The sequence below is a fragment of the Nilaparvata lugens genome, chromosome 6 (genome assembly GCF_014356525.2).
Source record: "Nilaparvata lugens isolate BPH chromosome 6, ASM1435652v1, whole genome shotgun sequence".
Lineage (NCBI taxonomy): Eukaryota > Metazoa > Arthropoda > Insecta > Hemiptera > Delphacidae > Nilaparvata > Nilaparvata lugens.
Window position 1 is genome coordinate 44,643,776 of NC_052509.1, and position 25,940 is coordinate 44,669,715.

At 35.4% G+C, this 25,940-nt stretch overlaps 2 protein-coding genes across 4 annotated transcripts in view; both read right to left on the reverse strand.

Annotated features, from left to right (window-relative positions):
• Nucleotides 1-25,940, reverse strand: part of LOC111052731 (neurocalcin homolog) — a 253,861-nt gene that overhangs the window by 119,831 nt on the left and 108,090 nt on the right. The gene's annotated exons all lie outside the window — the stretch shown is intronic.
• The window catches only part of LOC111052732 (neuronal calcium sensor 2), a 241,913-nt gene that overhangs the window by 107,924 nt on the left and 108,049 nt on the right, over nucleotides 1-25,940 (reverse strand). Inside the window, exon 4 of the mRNA XM_039430880.1 lies at nucleotides 443-502. The gene's annotated coding sequence lies outside the window, so the exon portion shown is untranslated. The remainder of the gene's footprint in view (nucleotides 1-442; nucleotides 503-25,940) is intronic.

Genomic DNA, 25,940 nt, shown 5'->3' on the forward strand with positions numbered 1-25,940 from the left:
CTAATAAGACGGAATTACCTTAATTCCATACGAGGATGATTTTGTCAATAATTCATCACATGGTTTTTTTACAGAATACTGATCCCTGCAGAATGAAGCGAGATCTCGTCCGCCAAGAATTTTCTCAATAAAATTCCGTAGACCTATATCTCTATTCAATTATTTATTTTATGTCACGGTGAGATTCGCCAAACACTCTTTTGAGATAATCTATAATCAGATCTATAGAAGGATGAAAAAGTAATAAGAGCGAAGAAGATAGCTATGACGCAATAATTTTGTAACTAGTCATACTTTCGCTGATCCCTTGAGACACATGATAGAGAAATAGAGAATGTCTCAGTAGCCCTTAATCTAATGATTAATATAATTTGAGATAATAGATCATTTTATTGTAAAATTGTATTTTTCGATCAATAATAAAATATGAGGGTAAACTTACATTTTTAGCGGGTCAAGAAGAAAATTCCAAACTGGATGCTAGTTCATGATTGTTTCAAATCTGCAAAGAAAGACAAAACAACAAATAATATAAAATGTTAAGAGTGATGGTTGATTCAATCAATCAATTTTATTAAAATCAACACAATACAATATACATAAAATCAAAACACAAAAAAATCACAATCAAAAATAAATTTCAAATAAAATACAAAATCAGGCTTCATGGTGGGGTGTGCTGGAAAGAAAGAAAGGAGGAAAAATACCTAACCAACTATGGTTTCCCATGTAATAGGCAGGTAGAGGCTATAAAAGTAAGGAACAAAGGGTGAAGAGGAGAAAGTAGAAAAAAGAGAAAAAATGTGAAAAAATTGTAAGCGAGTCCACTTTCAACAAATGTCGTCGTCGTCTTCTTCTTACAGGGGTAGGCATTAATACCTGTTCCGCCTTCAAGCATTCTCCCACCTTTTTCTTGGTCTGCCGATACTTCTCCTCCCTTCTGGCTTGTAAGCAATGACAGCTTTGGGGATTCTTCCGTTTCCCATTCTCTCAACATGTTCTCTCCACTGTTGTCGATTCTCGTTAACTCGTTGAGGTATAGAGATCACATTGAGCTCTCTACAGATATCAATATTATAAAGCCTGTCCTCTCTGGTGCATCCCTTCACTGACCTTAAAAATCTCATTTCGGCCGCCTGTAACCTGCTCCACTCCCTTCTCTTTGGTACCCAGGTTTCAGAGCCATAAAAAAGTGTTGGGACGGCCATTACTTTATAAAATTTGAGTTTCGTCTCTTTTCGGGCTTTATTTTTGAGAGTTCTGTTGATAGTTCCGCATATGTACTGGAATCTGTTAATTTTTGCATTCAAGTCATGGTCTTCCTCGTATGTAATATCACATCCCAAATATTTGAAATGTGATACCTGTTCCAGTATTCTGTTGTTGAGAACTATTTTAGAACGTATCGGAGACTTCCCCAGAAATGCCATCACTTTTGTCTTGTGCAAGGAAATCTTCATAATTATATTCTGAGCTCAGGAGATGGAGTTGGTATATTGCTCTTTGCAGATCGTCCACTGATTCCTGTAATATCACTTGATCATCTGCAAACCATAATGAATTGACAGCAATATTGTGTGTTAGGTATACCTGGGTGAATTTTTTGCTTCCACTTCCTACAAAGGTCGTCCGCATAAATATTGAAGAGCGTTGGTGAGAGAGGACAAACCTGTCTCAAACCAACATTGATAACAATTTCCTCTGACTGGGAGCCTGAGCAGTCTAGGATTATTCTTGTCTCGCTGTACAAACTCTTGACGACTTCGACTAAATGAATTGGGAAACCTCGTTGGATCAACTTATCTAACAATAATTGACGATTGACTTTATCAAACGCTTTTTGGTAGTCCACGAATGCAAGGTGTGTCTCTAAATTGAATTCTACTCTTTTTGCTATGATCTGTTTCAATGAGAAAACATCGTCCATACATGATCGGCCCTTTCTGAAACCAGCCTGCTCCTCTAATAGAAGTACATCAGAGATTTTCCGAAGTTTATTGTTCAGAATTCTGCTGTACAATTTATAGACATTGCTCAACAAGCATATACCTCTATAATTATTTTGGGTCTTTTCTGCTTCCCTTCTTGAATAGAGATATTACCAAAGCTTTTCTCCACTCCTCAGGCACATAGCGTGATGTCCAGCACATGTTGATTAAATGAAGCAGTCGAAATTTCAATAATGTTCCGCCATATTTTAAAAGCTCCATATTTAGCAGATCTACGCCAGTTGGCTTCCTATTTTTTTGTTTGATTGAGGGCTTCTTCCAACTCATCAATGCTTATGAGATCTACATCACTCACTGGAACCATCCGCTGGTCAATACTTTCCATGACTGGCAAATTTTCATACCACAGTTCTTTGTAGTGTTCAATCCATTCATGTTTGCTCACATTTTTTATCTCAGCCATTTCTTTGACCTTACTATTGAGGTGTCTCATCCATTTGTTTAGATCAACAAATGTATCTAAAAGAATTGGCCTTGCAAACAGTAGTTTGAGCAGAAATCCCGAGATTCATACGTCAATATGGAAGAAAAAGTTACTGTACATATTAAATAATTTATAATCAATAATTTTTAATATCTAGTTTAGTTTTTCTACTAATCTTAGAGTCTATGAGGAAGTGGTTCGGAATAAGGTTTATTATTTTAGTGCTTATATAGATCAACTGTTTCCTTAAACATTCAATATTGTTTGTAAGGTTGTCCAATTGGTGATCTAATCCGAATGATCATAAATTATAAGTACACATAAGAAGAAGTCCAACGAATGACTGGAGCTGAGTAAGAGTGATGGAAGGATGATAACTAATGATTTTCCATTTTTCCAGGGTAGATGGATAAATAAGTGTCATAGAACTACAAATTTTAAATTCAAAATTCAGAAATTATTGCACAATTAGATCAAAGCAATATGATACAGTACCATGTATTATGTATGAAATAAATTTTAAGCAAATCAGTAGAAATTGTTCAAATGTTTACTAGTATTCTGGATACTATTAAAATAAATATCACTGGAGAATATTACAAAAAGTACGCAAATATTTCATCGAGTCATCAATAAATTGGGTTTCGAAGATATGAATAACCAGCGATCTCATACAAATTGGTAAATGGCCAACTAACTAAATTGATGCAATTTTTGTTAATAATTGGAATTCTATATATAAATAAACCATGACTGTTCATTGAAATGGGAGAAGCACAACATTCATTAGCTGCACGCTTGGTATCACATAGCCTACATATACATGGCCGACTCAGTAGATAATAAGGTATGGTATCAACACAATGGACGTTGGTGAAGGTAGGAGAATTTAATGAAAACAGAATTTAATTGAGAGAGCGGACATAGGAAGCAGTAGGGGGACGATGAAGTTTTTCAGGGAAAATGTGGAACGAGAGAGATAAGAGGTGTTCCGGTGAAGTGATTGATAGTAAACAAATATGAGAGAAAGCTAACAATGAAGGGGATTGTTGGTTGGGGAAGGGTGCAACAAGTATATTGTGTCTAGTATGAGAGGGAAGAGCAAGGTCCACAACAGTAAGACGAAATCGATCAAGCCTTTTTCGACGTGATGGGATGTGAGAGGAGACGTATACATCGAAAGGTAGCCAACTAAAATGGGAGCCGCTACTGAGATCGTTGAAACTCGAAAGGGGACAAGCTTGGATATATAAAGAAGAAAAAGGGGGAGGAAAGAAGGACAAGTGGTAATAAGGAAGAGAAAGAACCTCTTAAAGGGCTCGCACGGAAGTGTAGGGTGCCCTAATGAACTGGCCTGCCTGTGAGCTTCGTGTAGTTGGAGTTGGGCACCCAGTGAGCTGTGAGCAGAGCAGGCATGCAAACAACACATCACATCACAAAATCATGGCCCTTCACAGGGCACAGCAATAGGTGAAACTACCAAAAAAAGGATCAGCAGATCACAACTTGCTCACTTAATACGATGCTTAGAAAAACATCATATTAATGAGAATTTTCACAAAGTAATGCCGACTCTCAGTGAAAACAATCAAATGAAAAACACATAATGTTAGGACCTACGATGTTGAAGATTCCACTTTTAGTAAGTCGAATATAATATAATATAGAAATGATTCTTGTTTATCAAATTATTATTCTATTTTTTTCATCATTATTCAACTATCTTTCAACATTCAACTATATGTTTTAGAGCATTCAACTAATTGCATTTGAATCGAATCTTCTAGTAATAAAAGAATTTTATTCTTCATCTAAAATAAATTGAAAACGACTATGCAATTGAAGAGGGGATGTTGAGGTGTAAGATGTAGGTGTGAGATTCTGTAATAAAAATGATTTTTTCCAGTTATGAAGTTGAATAAATAATATAATAGTCTATAATAGTAATAGGAGCTCATTTTTTCCTGTTTTAGGATAAAGCAAGTTTCCAATTTGATATTAGAATTATAAATGACTGATATTTATGAAAGTTTGTATGAATTTGGTCAAAGTCAATGATTGAGAATTCACAAAATTTAAGATTAAAACGTTTTCCCATTCATATCAAATGGAAGTTATGGTGACTGTTCAGCCCTGTGATAACGTTCGATATTAAATCGTAGCATGAGAGGCTAACAATATTGGCTAGTTTAAAATATGATCCTCCCCAATAATATCGAAGCGTTCGCCACGAGAAACTTGATGGAACCTAATCTATTTCAGGTGACTATAATCCTTTCGTATTACAACTTGGGTATTAGCCTACACGGAACGACTAGTGGAAGACGTTATAAGCGGGAGATTACTCAACCTTATCGTTTAATTATATTGCGTCTGAATGGTTAATTTTGGCCTGCAAATTCATCTAGCTTGAGAAATTGGTTCACGTTATCGGAGCCCAGACAAAAGCTGGGAAGAAACTTTCATCATCAGAATTTCCCAAAGTTGCCACAGGAAAATATGTTGTTACTTTTTTACTCGATTTCTACAATAAACCGTTCACCCCAGCCCCATGAACAGACCGCGCCGTTTCCTTGAAAATCGGGAGATATTGATTGATTTCGATAATCCTACTCTCAGAATCTCAATTTTCAGAAATATGTATTACAAATATATATTGAATTATGTATTATATAGGAGTGAGAAACAAATTTATGATTACGATCATCACATATCGGTGGAAGTAGTCATACACACTGGCAAAGACCACCGGGCAAACCAATCCCCTAAATCAATTCAATTAAATTTAATTGGATTGGCTACCACAATTTCATTTACAATTATTGATTGATGAATGCTCGTTAAATTAATACAATAATTTGTATATTCGGATATATCGAATATCTGGTTTAAATCAAGATAGCCAACTTTACAATTTTTTAGTTGCTATCAAAGAATATTTTGTATTTGTATTTATTCATACATTGATACATACAATATCATTGTCAACTATGAATGATTGGGAAAGGAACAACAGGCTTAAAGCCCAAAACTGTTCCCTTCCTAAATTTAGATAGAAATTGTCAAAAAATAGGTTATGTTTACACTTCATGATTTTTGTCCAATTTTGAGTTCAAAATATATATAATCCAGGAATTGAGAATTTAGAAAAGTTGAATACCAAATTAAATAAGAATATTTCACTAAATCATCACTGATAACTGAAAAATACTGAATAGAAAAGAATAGAATATTTTCTCTATTCAACACAGCAAAGCGAAACATCATGCAGTTGAATATCTTCACTAACTCATCATATTGATACAAGTGATAAATGAGAAGCCGAAATATACAATATCAATATAACATTTTTTTGAGTCAACAAAATGTATCATTCATCACATGATGAAATACAATACCTACAAAACTAATAAAGACATAAGCTCATCTACGCTGACAGTGCTTTGGATAAGAGAAGACTGTACAGTTCTCTCTTAAATTTATTTATGTCAGTCAAGGACCGCAATTGAAGGGGTAACTCCAATTATTGTGTAATTTCACTCCCAAATAGGTTGGCATCTTAAACATGAAGTCGTAAGCTGTGTTGCTGTATGGCTAGTCTGTTTCCCTCGTGTGTAGTTGAGTGCATCGGCATGTTTCTTATGTTTGGAAATGTTCATGTGTGTGAAAATGATGAGTTTGTACATGTAAACTGATGGCAGTGTTAGAGTTTGTTACTAACATTCTCATAGGGTATACACAAATAAACAATAAATTCCCAGTTACTGTTGCCTCCAACTCTATTCTCATATTTGCAGAAATGACATTATCATTCTTCTAATGAGGAAAAATTTCAATATAGAATCTTTCCATACCGAAACGATCATAAGAATGATAAGTTGCTGACCTATTCCTGCCATATGAAATAAATTTTAAGCAAATCAGTAGAATTGTTCAAATGTTTACTAGTATTCTGGATACTATTAAAATAAATATCACTGGAGAATATTACAAAAAGTACGCAAATATTTCATCGAGTCATCAATAAATTGGGTTTCGAAGATATGAATAACCAGCGATCTCATACAAATTGGTAAATGGCCAACTAACTAAATTGATGCAATTTTTGTTAATAATTGGAATTCTATATATAAATAAACCATGACTGTTCATTGAAATGGGAGAAGCACAACATTCATTAGCTGCACGCTTGGTATCACATAGCCTACATATACATGGCGACTCAGTAGATAATAAGGTATGGTATCAACACAATGGACGTTGGTGAAGGTAGGAGAATTTAATGAAAACAGAATTTAATTGAGAGAGCGGACATAGGAAGCAGTAGGGGGACGATGAAGTTTTTCAGGGAAAATGTGGAACGAGAGAGATAAGAGGTGTTCCGGTGAAGTGATTGATAGTAAACAAATATGAGAGAAAGCTAACAATGAAGGGGATGGTTGGTTGGGGAAGGGTGCAACAAGTATATTGTGTCTAGTATGAGAGGGAAGAGCAAGGTCCACAACAGTAAGACGAAATCGATCAAGCCTTTTTCGACGTGATGGGATGTGAGAGGAGACGTATACATCGAAAGGTAGCCAACTAAAATGGGAGCCGCCACTGAGATCGTTGAAACTCGAAAGGGGACAAGCTTGGATATATAAAGAAGAAAAAGGGGGAGGAAAGAAGGACAAGTGGTAATAAGGAAGAGAAAGAACCTCTTAAAGGGCTCGCACGGAAGTGTAGGGTGCCCTAATGAACTGGCCTGCCTGTGAGCTTCGTGTAGTTGGAGTTGGGCACCCAGTGAGCTGTGAGCAGAGCACGCATGCAAACAACACATCACATCACAAAATCATGGCCCTTCACAGGGCACAGCAATAGGTGAAACTACAAAAAAAAGGATCAGCAGATCACAACTTGCTCACTTAATACGATGCTTAGAAAAAATCATATTAATGAGATTTTCACAAAGTAATGCCGACTCTCAGTGAAAACAATCAAATGAAAAACACATAATGTTAGGACCTACGATGTTGAAGATTCCACTTTTAGTAAGTCGAATATAATATAATATAGAAATGATTCTTGTTTATCAAATTATTAATCTATTTTTTTATCATTATTCAACTATCTTTCAACATTCAACTATATGTTTTGGAGCATTCAACTAATTGCATTTGAATCGAATCTTCTAGTAATAAAAGAATTTTATTCTTCATCTAAAATAAATTGAAAACGACTATGCAATTGAAGAGGGGATGTTGAGGTGTAAGATGTAGGTGTGAGATTCTGTAATAAAAATGATTTTTTCCAGTTATGAAGTTGAATAAATAATATAATAGTCTATAATAGTAATAGGAGCTCATTTTTTCCAGTTTTAGGACAAAGCAAGTTTCCAATTTGATATTAGAATTATAAATAACTGATATTTATGAAAGTTTGTATGAATTTGGTCAAAGTCAATGATTGAGAATTCACAAAATTTAAGATTAAAACGTTTTCCCATTCATATCAAATGGAAGTTATGGTGACTGTTCAGCCCTGTGATAACGTTCGATATTAAATCGTAGCATGAGAGGCTAACAATATTGGCTAGTTTAAAATTTGATCCTCCCCAATAATATCGAAGCGTTCGCCACGAGAAACTTGATGGAACCTAATCTATTTCAGGTGACTATAATCCTTTCGTATTACAACTTGGGTATTACACGGAACGACTAGTGGAAGACGTTATAAGCGGGAGATTACTCAACCTTATCGTTTAATTATATTGCTTATCAAAGCTGTTTGGCGAATCTCACCGTGACAATACATACAATATCATTGTCAACTATGAATGATTGGGAAAGGAACAACAGGCTTAAAGCCCAAAACTGTTCATTACCCAAATTTAGATAGAAATTGTCAAAAAATAGGTTATGTTTACACTTCATGATTTTTGTCCAATTTTGAGTTCAAAATATATATAATCCAGGAATTGAGAATTTAGAAAAGTTGAATACCAAATTAAATAAGAATATTTCACTAAATCATCACTGATAACTGAAAAATACTGAATAGAAAAGAATAGAATATTTTCTCTATTCAACACAGCAAAGCGAAACATCATGCAGTTGAATATCTTCACTAACTCATCATATTGATACAAGTGATAAATGAGAAGCCGAAATATACAATATCAATATAACATTTTTGAGTCAACAAAATGTATCATTCATCACATGATGAAATACAATACCTACAAAACTAATAAAGACATAAGCTCATCTACGCTGACAGTGCTTTGGATAAGAGAAGACTGTACAGTTCTCTCTTAAATTTATTTATGTCAGTCAAGGACCGCAATTGAAGGGGTAACTCCAATTATTGTGTAATTTCACTCCCAAATAGGTTGGCATCTTAACATGAAGTCGTAAGCTGTGTTGCTGTATGGCTAGTCTGTTTCCCTCGTGTGTAGTTGAGTGCATCGGCATGTTTCTTATGTTTGGAAATGTTCATGTGTGTGAAAATGATGAGTTTGTACATGTAAACTGATGGCAGTGTTAGAGTTTGTTACTAACATTCTCATAGGGTATACACAAATAAACAATAAATTCCCAGTTACTGTTGCCTCCAACTCTATTCTCATATTTGCAGAAATGACATTATCATTCTTCTAATGAGGAAAAATTTCAATATAGAATCTTTCCATACCGAAACGATCATAAGAATGATAAGTTGCTGACCTATTCCTGCCATATGATATGCATGCTATTGAAGTGGAATGCCGCATTCACGATGAATGGCTCAGTCCACAATAATGTGGAAATATACAGCAGCAATGACCACTGGAATGCTTCAAATTGAAAGGAACTGTCAACCATCCATTTCTTTTCCAGAATATTGTACATGAGCAGATAGCAAATCTTCAAGCCAGGCATGAAACGAGAGTACATCTACACACTAGAGGGCAAGTGAAATGTTTATAAATGGTTTTAAAATATGATAATTATTGTGAAGGAAAACAATATTATTTCACTATCTCTCTCATTGTTGTATGGTTCCATCTCTACATTAAAACATCTAATCATTCATCCAGTTTTATTTAACCTAGTTTATCCTAGGAAATCCACAAACCAAATTTCCTATATTGGTATCCGACGTGATGGACAGCCAGCATTTTTACATATATTTCTCGTGAGTAAAGTTATCTAGATACGCTACTTGAGCTATCCACGATGGATAAAGAACAAATTTCTGCTCGATGTGAACAGTTAACACTTCACAATTACAGCATCAATTGGCTCGAGAATTTAAAACTCTAAAAATTATTTTTAAAACTTTGTTAAACCATAAAACGTTTCCAAATATTCATTAAATTTTACATTGAACAATTTCAAGTTTGTTTTTGAACATTTTTTAAAGTTTTCATTCCTACAAAAATGAAAATTACATTTGAGAAGAATAAAGCAAGTAGTGAACATAATAAAAAACACTTTTTGAATAACGCCAAACATCTAAGAGAGCAATATATGTTGAAGAAGGATGGATGAATGATAGTACTTTAGGAATGGAAAAGATGAGTAAATATTCAAGGATGAAACACTTTGGTTTATTTACTGATGCTTTTAACCACTCAGTTGGAGAATCCTTACAACTGGTTGAAGGCGTATGGCAACCTCTTGCTTTCTTTTCAAAAAAAAATCTTTGAAAGAAAGTGGATGGCCAGTATACTATGGCAACCTATGATAAAATAGGTTAAATAAAACTGGATGAATGATTAGATGTTTTAATTTAGAGATGACAAAATTGAACTGTGTGAATATCAAATAAACTGACACGATTTAATAAACAAACTAATGCAAGTTGAAAACAGGTTGTTAATCACAGGTGGCAAATATCAGATGATTCGCCACATTACCCCTCCTGGCAGACGATTTGGCCATCCGAAATTTTGAAGCTCACTTTTTCCTGGAGCAGGGTGGGAAGGCTGAGGTGAGTTGTCTTGGAGGATGTATGCTGGCTTCACCCGGTCAATGGAAACCTTAGCGATGAATGATAATTGGTTGAGTAAATTGGTGGATTTTGATTAGTTGAGGTGATGGATTTCCTATGATAAACTAGGTTAAATAAAACTGGATAAATGATTAGATGTTTAAATGTAGAGATGACAAATTTTGAACTGAGAAAATATTAAATAAACTGATACAAACTAATACAAGTTGAAAACAGGTTGTTAATCACAGGTGGCATACTCAGAATAAGTGGCCTTGTTAAAACACAGAAGAAATTGAGGTTGTCTATAGTCCAAGAGATATTACTTTTAACATGAAGAGGGGATACAAATTTCTCCTTCCACACTTTGTAGCATGGACAGAGAGGTGAGTGAAGGGGAGTAAGCATGCTACGTACAATTGGATGTTGACACAAAAGTAGGGAGAATGCTGTTAGGTAGTGGCAGTGATTAGTAAAGTAAAAGAGCATCGGGCCTCTCTGTCTTCGAGTGAGAGCCGTTTTAAAAGTAATATCACTGGGACTGGGACAAGTAGCCTGCATTATCTGAGTTCAACTCAATGTATTGAATAAGATCAATACAACTAACATAGTGATTTTCAATGTTTTTGATAATGACGGAAATAATATGAGATAATGAATGAGTACATTTACTACTGATATTAGGGTGAAAGGTATAAAGCTAAGCTAACAGTATAACTCACGGATGTTACAGTACGAACAACTTGGTCCAACCAAGTTGTACAGACTGCTTGGTAAGTAGTGTAAATGCGATTTTCGTGTCTGTGCGTATGGGAGTGAACGGAGCCAGGTATTGGATGCCATCCATCATCCTCCGAACAACACTATCCATTACATGCTTCCACCCCCCACCCCAACACCACATTCATATAACCATCCTTCTGCTAAGAAACTATTTCTCAAAATACGCGCAGCAACCCTGTGTTACACATAGAAATATGACAAATTTCAAAGAAATAATATCTTTGTGGAACTTTCTGAGCTGGCTGGAGATACAAAGTGGTCAGTTTGAAGATGACGAATGATGAGAATTCGAAGGTATTATAATTCATAATTCTGTGATGAATTAGGATATCACATGAGTAAAGTCATAGACCCCGTGCTTTATTCCAATGAATCTGAAAATTGAACTGACTACTAGACCCAGTGATAATATCACAGCTTGACATAGACTAAGCAATTGAAAATGTAAGTTGTGAGAGTTTTGAAGGAAAATGAATATATTTGTCATCGAAAACTAATGGCTTCGTTTAATATTTGCGAATTTTGAAAGGATCAATCTGAACTATTGTTAGACAAAACAGGAAATTATCACAATAGACTCCAAATAGAAAGCCTTACAGTCTGAAGCAGAGACACTTCCATTTAGGCTACATTGAAAACATTAGTACATATTTATTGTATAATATTGTAATTTTTTTCATATTATAGTGAATTATTACAAAAAATCAATTTACAATTTTGGATTATTACAATAAATACACTCAAGCAATACCTTAAAATTTTAATGATACAATTTGATAGTATTCAAATGCTGGTAAGTCTTCAAGGGATGAAGAGAGGAATAGCTGGCTAAAAGCGATTGACTCAGATAAGACATTGCTTGTCAAGGAACTTATTTCTATTCGTCCTTTTACTCGAAAACTGGAATTTTTATCTATTATTGCCACTATTTTCCTTCGTCTGTTAGTGATATTTACTTTTCGGATATGAAGAAAAAAGTTACTTAACAAGTTAATTGCTTTTGAACCGCTGACTTCAAACTGAACTTCCTCTAATAATCGAACTGGGACAGGACAGCTATTAAATTGTGCGACAAGAATGAGCTGACAAGAAAAGAGAATGAATGGAGCAGCACCCAGTGTGGAGACCAACTTAAAATCAAATACGAACTGTAATTGTTTAGAAACCCGATTTCTCTCCTAATGGAATTGGACCTATCGTCTGTTGTTGGCAATAGAAAGGGATTAAACGGGCTTCGAGTATTGGTTTTGTTGTGGGCTAACGGGCCAAAAGTGCTCACCAAAGTGTTTTCTTTTCCTATGGTCGACTACATTCAAACACGCCAGTCTAGTTTACCACAAAAAAAACTTCCAAAAACCATCTCTTACTTTGTTATAAGATTTATAAAAGTAAATGTTCAGAAAAAATACAATAACAATTTGAAACGTATTGCATCAATGAATAGCTAAATTTGCTATTATTTAAAAAATTAAATATTCTAAATTTCAAAGTTTTGTGAATACTAGAAGAATAAGGGAAAACAGTGACTTAGCACCTGGCACTAATGTTCCGGTTTTCGACTGTACAGTCCAAAATGTCCGACGAAACTTAACTCCAATGGTTGACCTAGTACCAACATAACTACACTATATTACTACTACACAATAAACATCAGTTTTGTACTAATACAATATTAATGATTCAATTAATCAGTGTTGGTAATGTCGAGTGTCAATGGCCGTGCTATTCACACAAGTTTCGCAATATCTCTTCGAACCTCACAGTGTGTAAACCTAGTAAACCTGTGTAAACTTTACATGAATACATGCTGCATAATAATTGATAATCTCATAATGATTATTGGATTTGTGATTTTTAAAATGAGCAACAGGGAAAGCCTGATATGAATATAATAAAACAATAGAAAGTGTGGAAGGAAGCTAGATCCGAATTCATATTAAATCTGAGACAAGAAAACGAGTGTCATAAAAATGGCATAAAACTATCTGATAATTTCAGGATTTTGCTAGAATATGAGCTGCAGATCGCGACCTTAACCTGGGGAAAAGCATTGTTGGAGCATATAACTGACGTTTATGTTACGGTTATCCTGTCGCAATAAACGTATTACGGCTATTTTATAGTTGGCGTTGGATGGATTTAGGTCGAACAGATTGGATCCTGTGTAAAGATTGGGGAGCGATAATGATTCGGAATGTTTGTTTTTGTTGCATTTGATGGAATACACGGTGCACGATATTAATAGAAGAGGGCAGCGTTGAGTATAACAATCAATAGGGTGTGGTCACTTTGGAGGCCTAACTGCAAGGCACAACCATCTTCACGTCCGGCTTTCAGCCAGGATAGCTGTTCTCTGCTCTGCTCTGCCTTGCTTTGCCCCGAAGTGCGGAAGTTTCCATCACGCACCCGGTGCATTACCTTAATCGGATTGCTTGTGAACTCGCTCGCCGGCCAATAGCTATCAGCAACTACCAAAGTCACTTCAAACTATCAGAATGCGTTGAATGGAATGCATTGATGTTATTTATAAGGAGAGCTGACAGTTGGATGATTCATTACAAACTGTCATAATTGGCTGAATGCAATGAATTGATGTAATACATGAGGAATGCTGACAGTTTGAAGAGCAATTACTGGGACCGATGCACTAAGCGCTGGAACTGGTCCCTGCAGACTTCTACCTTGACTAGAACGTTCTGCATGACTGAGACAGGATTAGAATGTGGTACTTATTGAGTGATATAATCAACATGACATTGCATTTCAAATTCTTGAATCCATATCATCCGAGAATTAGGTTGAAAATGTTTCAATTATTCTCTTTACCTCATGCATATAATAAAGTGGTTTACATGTCAGAACATAATATGAATCATCAAGCATGAGAATGAGAATTCTTATCGTCTGAGACCCTAACGCACCATCTCAGTTTGAAGTCGAGACACATGAGATTTCTTGATTATTGTTGAATTCTCTTCCACTATTCCATACAAGTCAGTGGTTTTAAGACAAATTTCATGACAAATTTAGATTTTTAATCACGAGAGCTATATAATAATATAAAAATTGGATTCAACATGTCTTGATTGTTTCATTTTCCTTGTGTTTTCGCTCCATTGAAAAATATCATTACCACCAACTGAATCATTCTATTCCTTCATCTCATAATGAAGCTTGATTATCGTTTTAGGAAAGTGAACAGGCACTTAGCCCAAAACCATAGTGTGATAGTTCCAACGTATTTCGTATTTCTGAGACTTCTAGGTAATTAGATGAGAAAGTCCACTATATTTGCTCGTCTAATTTACTACGTCGAGATCCGAAAAAGGAGTTCTTCAGATGTATCATATCAAAATGTGCAAGTGTATGTGGTAAGATGAACACCTAAAATGTACTAAATGTAAATGAGGATTTAAAGGAAAGAAGGTAGAAGGAGCTTTCAAGGAGGTTGATTTTTGACTTTTAAATGGAAATTTGTTAATATCATTTTAAATTGTTTGATAATTTTAGATGATAAACACAAATAACGAAAAGTTGAAATACTTGCGCACATTTGAGATTCGGCACAAATGAGAGACACCTCAAAAAGGACTTCCAATTTGTTGAGTAGATTCTACAAAAAAAATGTGAGAAAGTGGGTGGAGTTTGAAAGATAAATATGGTCGACAGTTTTGGTTCAAAACAAGGAATCGTCTACCAATTTGAAAAAGTACGATTAACATTAAAATAAGATTTTTTTTAAATAGCCAACTAAACAATAGTAAGCTAATTCAGGGTATTATAAGACTCATAATAATTGTGATCAGAGAGGATTGATAAACAAGGTTGACACTTGAAACACGTGTATCCGTTTATAACAAACAACGAAATAGCGCTATCATCCATCTAGCATCATGAATGCAGTTGACAAATTTTCTGGATGGCCAGGTTGTTGAACACGGTCGCCGACCGAGTGAGAGTTGGAACAATAAAAAACAGCGTCGGTTGGGAAGAAGTCGGTGAAGAAAGCTCTTGTGGCACTCGAGATGTGGAGTGGCACCCTTTGTACTGTCAGGTCAGGTGATGACAGGCCACGAGTACCACCTACTACCACCTACCCAACCTACCCAACCTACCACTCTCTGTTTCGAGCCCAACTGACATTCCTTGGTCTCGTTGCGAATTCCAACCGCCGTTTTAAAACAGGCCACCGCTGCAATTCACCCTTTTGACCACTTCTCCTCATATTCCTCCACCTCCACCTCAACTGCCCCGCCAAAATATCTAACACTGCTTGCGGTATCGCTTACAAGTCTCTCTTCCATCATTCGGCAAACAATTTACGAGTAAGTTACGAGTGTAACCCACAATCCGATTCACAGAATAATGTATTCACAGAGACTTTGATATGTAGAATGTGTATTGAGTGAAAAATACCATTTTGGAAAAGGTAAGATTAAAAATTGTATGTGGATACAGAGAAAGATTCTTGAGGAATTAAACAAAATCATTTTCAAACAACGTTCAAAACCTGGATTATCATTATGACATTGCGAATGAGAGGTCAACTACACAATATTTATTATGGTACAGGACGAGTAGTCAAGATGATAATATTATGTAGTCATGTTATATGTAGATATTATGGAATCCACTATGATTCTATACTAATTACTAGAGTTTAATTTTCATGTAATCTTTGACATCACGACTACAGTATAAATGCTTTGAATCAATAATTGAATAATCTATACTTTCGTACCAAGCAGTACTTCAATGAGAAAACAGACAAGGTATTTGGCTAACCCAAAAGAAAACGCCCGCTCAGTAGCTCAGCTATTCTCAAGGTCATAGCCACACTTCAAGGCTGAGATAGGCAACACTCATAACAGACTCAACACAGTACATTGACAAAAATGCTACACTTGTGTATAAAACCACGAACAATCGACAGGTTTGTTGTCAAATAAGCAACAGATAGGTTGTATGTATTATAAAAAATGAGGGACAAGAATGCCAATTCCTAGTGGTTTGACATCCACCCAAAACTTGGTCAATTCATCTAATTAGATGAGTCTATGGAGAACGATAGAAGTATCATTTCCATTAGATAGCACAAGTCATGATCTTATTCATTCACATATTATTTTAATACGATATCATCTAAATGAAGCATAATTTATTGATCAATAATTCAACTGAGCTATAAAAATGCATTAAAACGTATAATTATTACTTCAACATTAACACTCAAACCAATCACCTCATCGACCATCGACCACCTCAACCGAAACACCCATTCTCCTCCATACTTTGGTAAAGCATTCATGCGCAAGATTTATTTTTTCCAGTTCAAAAATTTCCAGTTATTATTTTCGGCAAAAAATTGAAGTGCAAGAGAATGTTTGGTGTGGTAGGTATGATGCCAAAAATGGGGGTACAGTTCTGATGAAAAAATAATGATATTGGAGCGGGCTAGCACCACCACCATAAATGAGAAGTGAGTTGACGTGAAATTCGTACACTGGGCTACCCTAGCCAAACATATTCATGGAGCAATGTAGATATATTCATGGAGAAGTGTTCCAAGCATCGGAAATTGAATCGATTCCGGAAAACAAGAGCGCAGGGGTGGACGGCCTCCATCTTGCAAGAGAGCGAACGTTGGTTGCCTCACAAAAAGCAAAACATCGGATCGTTGCCCAAAATCGAATCAAATCATTTCGTCGTTCATGTGAACTCGTTTCACAAGCGTTTTGTGAGATCGAATATGCTTCTGTTTCCATCTTCATTTGTTTAGGTTTCATACAATATCGTTAATCCATGTTTCAAATGTAGTTGTTGGTAGAATGAAAAAAGGCTACCTCATTAGCAAGTTTGACAACATTGCAAATAAAGATGAATCAATAGTTTCATTAATAATAACTATTATATTATATTATTGTACATATTTTAGGTTTGACGTTGACGTTGATACTTTCGGGTTGAAATAATTTGCTCTTCCTCCAACTCCTGTCTAAAGTGCTTTCTTTACTCCCTGGAAAATAATACTAAAGTGTCACTTTTTCGCTCTCGGGAAGAAAAAACAGGAAAAATCCCTAGAGCGTAAAAAAGACTCCATTTAAATAAAATAACATGAGAAGCATCTCTATTTTAAAAACGTACATTTGAAATAGGTTAGAAGGTCTAAGCTCATCAGATGAGGAAGCATATAGAGTAGTCATTAAACCAACTAAATTCAATACCTCAACCAGACATTTGATCAATATATGAAATTTATGTTTTCGCCCCACTTGGATGTAATGAGCTGGTTTTCGTGCGTCATATTGAGGCCGAAAGTGATTGTTTTCTGACCAGGCCGGTAAAATTTTTACGGCCCTAGGGCTGTAAAATAACCTTGAAGTCAGCTGATTCTGATTTGATGTGAACGTGTTTACAAAATAGTTTATGAAACGGAATCAGTTTATGATTCTAGAATTGCATAAAGTATTTTGCAATAAGATACTATCATTTTATTTGGATGAATGAAATACAAATAACATATAATAAACTATTCAAATTCAATTTTCAGAGTATAATATAATCTAACCTCAAACCTCATAGTAATGCGTTTATTACGAAACCTGGTGGATAATTTTGGAACTACTTGGGCAATATCCATGGTGCTAAACGTTTTTACAAATAGTTTATGAAACGGAATCAGTTTATGCTTCAAGAATTGAATAAAGTATTCTGCAATAATATACTATCATTTTATTTGGATGAATGAAATACAGATAAGATATATATTATAAACTATTCAAATTCGATTTTCAGAGTAGGATAGAACTTCTAACCTAAACTTTTGTAGTTGACGACAACAAGCATTGTTGACGTTGACATTCAGATTGGCTAGATTTCAAGTGTGCTAAAACAGGTGATCAAAGAACTCTTCATTATTTGAGTTTATTATTCAATAATTAAAACATTTATAATAAAATCATTTTATTGTATATAATAATATCATTTATAATATCACATAATTGAACATAATCTATTAGGTTATCTAGACAAATCAGAATAAGAAATAAAAATACTTGGACAATTTCCTGATATTCAGATTACCTAAGATTTGCTAGAGCTATGACCTTCCACTCTTGCTTTCGGAAGTGCTTAATAAACAATTATTCTCATTATATATATTGTTTATTTTTCTGTGTGGTGAAAAATAGCTTTAGCACCATGGGCAAAAATGTTTTTCCGGCTCTCAATCTTTTCTAGTCCTCGGCCTACGGCCTCAGACTTGAAAACCGATTTCGAGCCGGAAAAGTCTCATTTTCGTCCTAGGTGCGAAATATACTATCTTCTCCCTCAGGGAGAAAAAACAGTGCTTTCCACCCTGAAAATACAAATAACTATTCTCTATGCAGAAGTCTGTTTTTCTTCGCCTGTCAGCATACGTCTTTCTGCTGCTGTGTGCGTTCGCCTTAATAGGGTAAATGTACCGCTGAATCTATGGAATAGGCTGTTATTTATGATAACAGAGAAATGTAAATACCCGGAATCATTTTGAAAACTTCTTCCTAAACCTTCAACTTCCTTAAAACTTGAAAAATTTCAAAATACATTTGAAACTTGAATTTCTATTTCAAACTCTCATGAAAACTCATGTAACATTACCTCATCAAATCGAATCAAATCATTTTTAAGGTGCATTTTCGTTTTGCGTAACTTCCGCAGTCGACGACGACAAGCATTGTTGATCTTCATATTTTCCAGATTTCAAGTGTGCTAAAACAGGTGATCAAAGAACTCTTCATTATTTGAGTTTATTATTCAATACTTAAAGCATTTTATTGTATATAATAATATCACATAATTGAACATAATCTTTTAGGTTATTTAGACAAATCAGAATAAGAAATAAAAATACTTGGACAATTTCCTGATATTCAGATTACCTAAGATTTGCTAGAGCTATAACCTTCCACTTTTGCTTTCAGAAGTGCTTAATAAACAATTATTCTCATTATATAATATATATATATATATATAGTTTATTTTTCTGTGTGGCGAAAAATAGCATTAGCACCATGGGCAAAAATGTTTTTCCGGCTCTCAATCTTTTCTAGTCCTCGGCCTATGGCCTCGGACTTGAAAACCGATTTCGAGCCGGAAAAGTCTCATTTTCGGCCCTAGGTGCGAAATATACTATTTTCTGCCTCAGGAAAATTGTTGACCTCGGCATCGCCTCGGGCTTCAAACTTTTCCCTCAGAGAGAGAAAACAGTACTTTCCACTCTGAATAAACAAATAACTATTCTCTATGCAGAAGTATGTTTTTCTTCGCCTGTCAGCATACGTCTTTCTGCTGCTGTGTGCGTTTGCCTTAATAGGGTGAATGTACCGCTGAATCTATGGAATAGGCTGTTATTTTTAATAACAGAGAAATGTAAATACCCGGAATCAATTTGAAAACTTCTTCCTAAACCTTCAACTTTCTTAAAACTTGAAAAATTTCAAAATACATTTGAAACTTGAATTTCTATTTCAAACTCTCATGAAAACTCATGTAACATTACCTCATCAAATCGAATCAAATCATTTTTAAGGTGCATTTTCGTTTGTGCGTAAACTTCCGCAGTCGACGACGACAAGCATTGTTGATCTTCATATTTTCCAAATTTCAAGTGTGCTAAAACAGCTGATCAAATAGCTTTTCATTATTTTTATTCATTATTCAAGAATCAAAACATTTCTAATAGCATCAACAATATTTTCATTTAAAAGTATAAGAAAGTATAAACTCAACCTTCCCCATTAAAACCTAATATTGAACGTAATCTTTCAGGTTATTGAAAGAGCGAAGTGAGGTCTAATATTCAAGTCGAAGGTTTGGCATTTCTCTTAATGTTTAAATGTTTATATGTTGCGCATTTACGGCGAAACGCGGTAATAGATTTTCATGAAATTTGACAGGTATGTTCCTTTTTTAATTGCGCGTCGACGTATATACAAGGTTTTTGGAAATTTGCATTTCAAGTAAAATATAGAAAAAATACAAAAGGGAAAAGGAGCCTCCTTCATACGCCAATATTAGAGTAAATATCTGGTGTGGCGCACTCACACAACTTTCCTTGCCGTTATAAAAATTGATCACCTGACGCTAGTGTACTCGCGCATCTCAAGTCTACTATTCAAAGATGAGACAGCTGGTGATAGGTCAATAACGCTGGAGACACACGAGGTCTGCTATCTCTTCGTAGTGAATGATTTAATAGAACCAACAGTTTGCAATTTAATAATCACATTTTCACGGATTTCAAGCTTATTATCAATTTTAGGTGGAAATGTTACTAAACATTAATGACAGAGATTTTTATGCTCAATCTTTTCCACTTGGAATTTTCTGTTTAAATTGTATATGAAGGCTGATATTTGAGAATCTAAAATCAAACTTTGCATAGATGGGGCAAAGCTCCTGAAATTTTTACAGATATAGGTCTTTTTGCAGTTGATAGAGCTTATCAATGACTATTCCAGGTATGAATTTGATGAAAATCAATGGAGCTGTTTTCGAGAAAATCGCGAAAAACCCTGTTTTTGACAACATTTTCGCCATTTTAGCCGCCATCTTGGATTGCATTTAATCGAAATTGTTCGTGTCGGATCCTTATAGTGTAAGGACCTTACGTTCCAAATTTCAAGTCATTCCGTTCATTGGGAGATGAGATATCGTGTACACAGACTCACATACACTCATACACACATACACACACACACACATACAGACCAATACCCAAAAACCAATTTTTTGGACTCAGGGGACCTTGAAACGTAAAGAAATTTAAAAATTGGGGTACCTTAATTTTTTTCGGAAAGCAATACTTTCCTTACCTATGGTAATAGGGCAAGGAAAGTAAAAATCAGACTATAGAATTATTCATCATGAATCAGCTGACAAGTGATTACACAGATGTGTGGAGAAGCCAGTCTATTGCTGTATTTCCATTAGGTCTATAGTTTCAATCAGGTACTTGTGGATGAGAATACTGCGTGAGGTCTACTGTTCACAGAACTACTAGTTTAGACGAATATTGAATGAATAGACAAATCTACCTAATGTGAGATCGTCACCCTGTCGTGGTCGACGACGGCATTTACGCACAAACGAAAACCCAGCTTACACTTAAAGCTATTTCAATTAAATGTATTTTTGTATTTAATTGAAAACTCTAGAATCTAAATACTATGAAATGTGCTACTAATTCCCCTTATTACTTTAGACTGTGAAAAACTGTGAAATGAATAATGATCAATTAATCCTCCTCCATCACAAATTATTCAGACTTGAGATCCATATTGCCAATACAAGCTGGTCACTATTGCTCACCTTGGATCACCGATATCGGCCGCAAATCGCATCAGCTGGGGCAAATTGCTCATTGCCCCCCACCGTCGACTCTCTGCTCCAAATCCTCATCTTTAATTCCCAAATGCCACCCACTCCACATTGCATCCCATAGTCGGCATCTCCCAAAGGTGCCACAATATTTGAACACGTCCCTTCTCTATTATTAGTGCCATTCTGGCTGCCTGCTTATCTGCAAGCACTCCTTGTCTATTCCATAATATGCTTGAATTATTCTCTTCAAGATATTCCACGACATAGATCTTCTATCAAGATATTTCACGATATATTCTATTCTATTAATAATTCTAGATACAGAGGTGGAACTTTGGCATACAGTAGTATCATTGAAATTTGATCCAAATGATATTTGAATGTGTAAATTCTGAAATCATATTTAATAATTATCATTAAATGGAAATCCATTTTATGGATTTTATAGTCTGTATCTTAAGACTATTTTTAATATCGTAACTGAAGAGCTGAGGTGAATGAGAAAATATATATAGTATATATCTATACTCAAATTTACTAAAGAAAGTAAACTCTACTACCATCTCAATAAAATAACAAATTAGAAGGATCGATATCTTTCAATACTCAAATCTTAACTAACAGCAACAAATTGTTTTGACAAATTCATGATAACTTGATTTTCCGTCGTTCCATCAGTTTTAGACGATTTTACAAGAGGGGTGAAACAGATTTCTCCAAGTTTATGATTCTTTAAACATAAAAGTTGGTATTGCATCCGGCATAGTTGCTCAGCAACTTGAAGATTCAATTATGACCACATCAACAAGGAGAACCACCCTTCTTTATTATTATACAGCCAATAACCATTCACCTACTTCCCACATTGGAGTCACCTTCCTCATTTTTCTCTTCACTCTCTTTCAACTTCCCTCCCTATGTATCATTTTCTTCATTTCTTTTCTCTTGATTTCATCCTCTTCCTTTTCAACTCATTCAACTGCCTCCTTTATCAACTTAAGTTAACCTTTACTCTCCCTCTTCATCGTCCTCCTCCAATTCCAATTCATCACCCTTTCTGTTCTTCATCCTCCTTTATTTTCACTACACCATCCTCTTTCATTCTCAACTCTCTTTCTTCCTCCTTTTCTTCCTCCTCCTCCTCCTCCTCCTCCTCTTGTTCCTACATGTCGTAGTCCCTCTCCAGTTCATTGTGATCTCCATACTCCTGATTAGATATGGAATTGCAAAAGCCGAGTAGCCGGCTTTGTAATCCAAAGGCTCAGGGTTCGATCCCTGGGCTCACCAAGACATGTTTCTCGGGCAACTAGCAAGTTTCGAATTGACATTAAGCCGTCGACTCACCTGTCTGAAAACATCAAGTCACGTCGGAGAACCTCAAATTAATCGGATGCGACTTGAGAGCACTGTTATCAGACACAAGTGGAGCAAATCACTCGATATTCAGTTATTCAACTGATTCAACTGTTGTTAATCATCCATGAACTTCATTAAATTCTACATCATCCTCCTTCTCTACATCATTCTTCATCCACAAAAATCTTCATTATCCTCTCTATTCCCTATTAATACAAATATTTATCATTGGAATGATATGGAGATGAAACCATCATCGCCTTTCTCTTCTTTTTTAACGTCTTCAATCTTCTTGTCCTCTGTCAACTTCCCCAACTTTTTCCCTGTTCAATTCACTCTCATTTTCGCTAATTTATGGCACTCCTATCTTCTACAACATCATACTCATTTTTCAGTATTCGAAAACGTATACTCCTCTTGACATGACTTAACGTACACTTTCTCCTCGTCTTTTCTCAAATTCTTCCAATCTCCATTCTCTTTACCTTCGTTTGAATTATCATCAAACTCCTCTTCCTCATCATCATCCTCCTATTCCAGTTCTCCATTTCTCACATCCTCAGCTACCTGTTCTTTACACACCTTCAACCACCCTTCCTCCGTGAGCACTTGATTTTGCGACATTGCTCCTTCAGCACTTGTCTTCTACTACGAACGGGGAATACCAACCGACGTTATCTGTGCGCACTCGCTTTCAGATGTCCTAAACCTCTTATCGCGGTCTGAGCCTAACGAACCGTTAAACCGATGCCTTTCTCATCCCAGGGGAACGTCTGGGCGGGCTCGGCTCCTCTCCACTGCTGCAAGCATCTAAGCACAACTCCACTCTATTGGACTGCCGGCTAATCTGTGCTGCGCCATTCACAATGAAAAGAGCAAACGTTACGCCAACATTACGACCGCGCCGCTTCCTCAATTATCATCATTTGCCTGATAAAATATGGAAATAGCTTCTTTTCAAAAGGAGACCTCTAGAGTGGATCTCTATTGTATTTTTCCCAACAAAAATCCAAGGATAATTAGGTTTTGTATAGAGTATGCTGATTTACCTAATCATTTAAATTAGATTGAAGGAGGTTGTAGAAGGAGGCGAGGTGGTCTTCCAAAACAAACAGCTGGAGATAAAACAAAAACCAGCATGATGAATACCATGATTTAAAAAAAAATATTATAGGAGAATGATCCCGCAGCATGAAAACTTACTTGAAGCTGAAGATTGGGTCAATATTATTAGAAAGATTATTAGAATTTCAAGAAGTTTTAGATTTTACAAGTCCTGTGAAGTAAGACTCATCTAAGATAGAAGGTTGACGGCATATTATTTCATTTCTCAACACCACTGTAGAGGTTGAAGCAAGAGAAGATAAACACAAAATGAATCATGATAAACTTTCTGGTCGAAGAGTTATCTTCAAGGTACTTTTAAGAAAGGAAAAGTTTTAATGCAATGAAGCAGCACATAGTACAATTCGCGCCATTGAATGAATTCGTGTCAATTAGATAGGTCCTTTAAATTGAATCATATAACCTTGTTCAGAAAACTTTTATGTCCTAACAACTCTTCCTGTAAGCGAGAATCCTGTATAATAGAACAGAATTGTGGGAGAATAACTACCAGACTTCTAATCACAAAAGCTGAATGAAAAAAAAGCTGACAAGTCTTGAATATTTATTTCTCCAGAAACCCAAAATATTCAGAAATAAGAATATTGAAGGATGAGTTTATTGTTTCTACCTTGTGAAGGAAATTTTGTGTAGCACATGTAGCTAGGAAAATCCTTGACATTGATGTGATAGCATTTACCAGTCAAGGGGATCTATTCTTATATAGTATAACTCAATATTTCCAGCAGCTCGTAAGCTTTTTTGCACAAAGCTATCCTGTTTCCCAGAGACAAACAGAGATCTCGGCAAAGCTTCTACCTCCAATGCGCTAAGAAAGCTCTAAAAAGCAACTACAGGTACAACTACTTCCGTTCTCTCTTTGAGCACCATTTATTTCCGCTTACCCTCCTCACCACACTTCTACAAACGCAGACAAAGGAGGGCGGACAAAGTAAACGAATGCAGTGGAACAGTTCACATCGTGAAACTGAAACAGATTCAGGGGTTTGTCGGAAAACAGAGGTGACCCTTCGCAGAGGCTTAAGGCCCTATTTACCCGGGACGAGTTATTTATTGCTGGGAAAAGGTGGCTCTGCAGATGCACACACCAGGATAACATATTGTCTCGATTTGTTCTTTTTTGTAAACAGTTGACCAACTACCTTCCCAATAATCAGAAAAACGCAGGTTTTTCCAAATTCAGTGTTGGTTGTTTTATTGTAATTATTATATAGTGGCAATTATTCAGTTACAAATATGTCAGTGTCATTTCCGCGCCCGGATGAAGAATTCATTTCGCTGGATGACGTCCACTTTTCATGGTTGTGCTACATACTTGTTAGAAGGTAATGAAATGACCAACCAGCCATGAGCTAGTAGGATTTGAACCTACGACCCTATGAGCTACAGTTTATGATGGCGCCTCATCTGACACCAAATGACATCATTTGTCATTCAAATGACACCTACACATCTGAGTATGCACTCTTTGATATTACACTTTTTTAACTTTAAAATGATTTTATACTGCGTCATGTAGAGGAGAATGGAGAATGAAATGCAAGGGCAAATCATATACAATGGGAAAGGACGGCTAAATTCAAATCCGTCCCTATCCCAAATTTTGATTGGTAAAAGTTTCTAAAAAAATATAATATTCTCATTTTTAATTTGCTTGGAATCTTTCAACTACAAAATCCATACTGGACAATTTATTCTTTGGACAATCTATTTTTATTTTGGACTTGATTCTTGGTAAGAAAAACTTAGATGATGTTTATGATTCATCAAATCTTTTTTGATAAAACGTTTTAGCAAACGCCTATTTTTTCTTTCTATTTTGTGGTCAAATAAATGAATAATGAGTAAGTAATCTCAGAATTAATTGAATGAGACGCGTAGCCATGATTCTATTGATCTCTAATATAGAAGCGACAGGTGATATTGCG